The following is a 2549-nucleotide window of genomic DNA, read 5'->3' as shown; positions in this document are numbered from 1 at the left end:
TCTTCCTTAGTCAGTTTAATTTTAAATCTAGAAATAATTGTTTACTGAGCACCTATTCTGTGAAAAATATTCTGGGAGTGGGGATACAACTGTGAATATGACATAGTCAGGACTGTTTGTGGATTTTGCATTGTAATAGAGGATCTATCTATCTATGGATTTATCTATCTATCACCAGCTAGTTCTGCATTTTATAAATAAAAATAAATCCACATAAGGGTATAGAGAGGGCTTCGCAGGTGGCACTAGTGGTAGAGAACCCATCTGCCAATGCAGAAGGCTAAGAGACCTGGCTTCAAGACTTGGGTCTGATCCCTGGGTTGGGAAAATACCATGGAGAAGGGCATGGCAACCCATAGTAGGGGTATGTACAATTCCCGTATTCTTGCCTGGAGAATCCCATGGACAGAGGAGACTTTCAAGCTATGGTTCATACGGTCCCAAAGAGTCAGACATGAATGAAGTGACTTAGCACAACACGGCATAGCACAAGCACATAGAGACCAATAGAAATAAGGTGGTGAATTTATTGATTTCAGATAAGGTGGTTTGATTTTTCTCTGTATATCAAAACAAATTTTCAGTGGTGGCATGTTAAAATGTGTCTTTGAACTACCTTTCCAAAAAGGGGACTTGATAAAGTAATCAACAGAGAAATCAAAGGAATAATAGATCTAAGTCAACGAAGTTTTTCTGTTGTGCTTGTTATACCTTCAGAAGCACTTATTTAGAAGGCAATGATCCATTGTGAATATCAAATTATACTACCACTCCATGCAAATCTTTATTTTAAAATTTAATTTGTTATTTAGTTTTCCCTCTAGCTCCTTAAACTTAATCATGTTCCCAGATCTTTGTTACCCAACTGTTAAGCAAGCACATCCTTCAATACCATCATCCATTTGTTTATTTACCTGTGTATATATCCTTGAAAGGGCTTCCCTAGTGGCTCAGATGGTAAAGAATCAGCCTGCAGTGCAGGAGATGCAGGAGATATAGTTTTAATCCCTGGGTCAGGAAGGTCCCCTGGAAGAAGGAAATGGTACCACACTCCAATATTCTTGCCAGGAGAATCCCATGGACAGAGGGGACTGGCAGGCTACAGTCCATGGGGTTGCAAAGAGTCCAGTATGACTGAGCTTCTGAGCACACAGAACAATATTTATAAGATTTTCATGAGGTTTTCACAATAGCTTGTGCTTAAGCACTTAGAACAGTTCCAGGACAGAGTAAACATTTGATACCACTGTTTCTTCTCCCCATTATCATCATTGCCAATGACTTTTTCTCCAAGTATTTGTACATATTCTCAAAATTAATGAATCTGATTAAAATGACTCTAGTCTTCACACTCAAATACTCTAATGGTCAAATTAACTTGGTTATCAGTTTACAACACTTTTTTAGATTGTATTTTTGTCTACACGTTGAATAACCTGAGAGTGAATTAAGCATTTACTTTGTATAGGTTGTACTTTAATTCTCATGACAATCTTGTAAGGTGTAGACTGTTATTCTTATCATATTTTTCTGATGAGGAAACAGATATAGAGGAAAAGTAATAGGTCATTCAAACCCAGTTAAACTAATTCTAAATCTCAAGATTTACCCACTCTGTCATCTTGTCATATTTTCATAAAGCTATAAAAGTATATATCTGAAACAATCACTCTTAAGATCTATTTTTTCCCTTTTATTTATTTTCTATTTTAACATACACACATTGTTTTCTTTAAATGTGTTTAATGTCACATTAAGGACAGACCTTTGTTATGTACAATGGAAAATCTGTATTTTCTGTGTTGAACAGATTGTAGAATTTGAAAATTCTAATAGGCAGGATTCACTGGCAACAATAAGGGAAAATTTGGTCTTTTGGGGGGACATTAAAATTATATGGGATTGAGGGTTTTGTAGAAAGTGCACTGAATTTGGAAGCAGAAGGTGAGGGTTTGTGCCTGACCTTCATTTCTTGCTCACTGAGTGATCTAAGGAATTCTAAAGAGATAATAAAATAACATGTATAAGTGCAGCTTGTACAACATACATCCTCAAAAAAGTTATTCATGAAGGGAATGCCTAGGGAGTGTGAGATGAAGAAGATTCAAAGTGGTCAAGTAAAGTTGGATTTCCTGTGCTCATCTATGATGAGTACTTTAAAAAATGGAAGGAATTTTTGAAAGTGAGAATCTGAGGGCATTATTCTGAAAGCCTGGGATGAGTCTGGGAGTGGAAGTATTTTTATTTTCTACCAAGTTCCCACTATTCACTTATTGGGGACCTGCTTCTCAAGAACCATGGGATAACAACATACCCTGGCCCAGTGGTCAAATAGGGTGATCATAACATACAAAGTTAGTCTTCATGTTAGGCTAAACTCCATTTTATACAGTGTCCATGTGATTTTTTTTGGAATGGAATAAAATTCAAAAATGGAATTTTGAGGCTGAAATAAGTACCTGATTGAGATGGATGGTTCAGTGGGCAGCCAGTCTACTGATTTCACTTTTCATATCCAGATATCTTCTCATTTTTTCTTTTTTTAAAAA

The sequence above is a fragment of the Bison bison genome, unplaced genomic scaffold (genome assembly GCF_000754665.1).
Source record: "Bison bison bison isolate TAMUID 2011002044 unplaced genomic scaffold, Bison_UMD1.0 scf7180017863006, whole genome shotgun sequence".
In the NCBI taxonomy this organism is placed as follows: domain Eukaryota; kingdom Metazoa; phylum Chordata; class Mammalia; order Artiodactyla; family Bovidae; genus Bison; species Bison bison.
The sequence above is the reverse complement of the archived record's forward strand: the minus strand, read 5'-3'. Positions refer to the sequence as shown.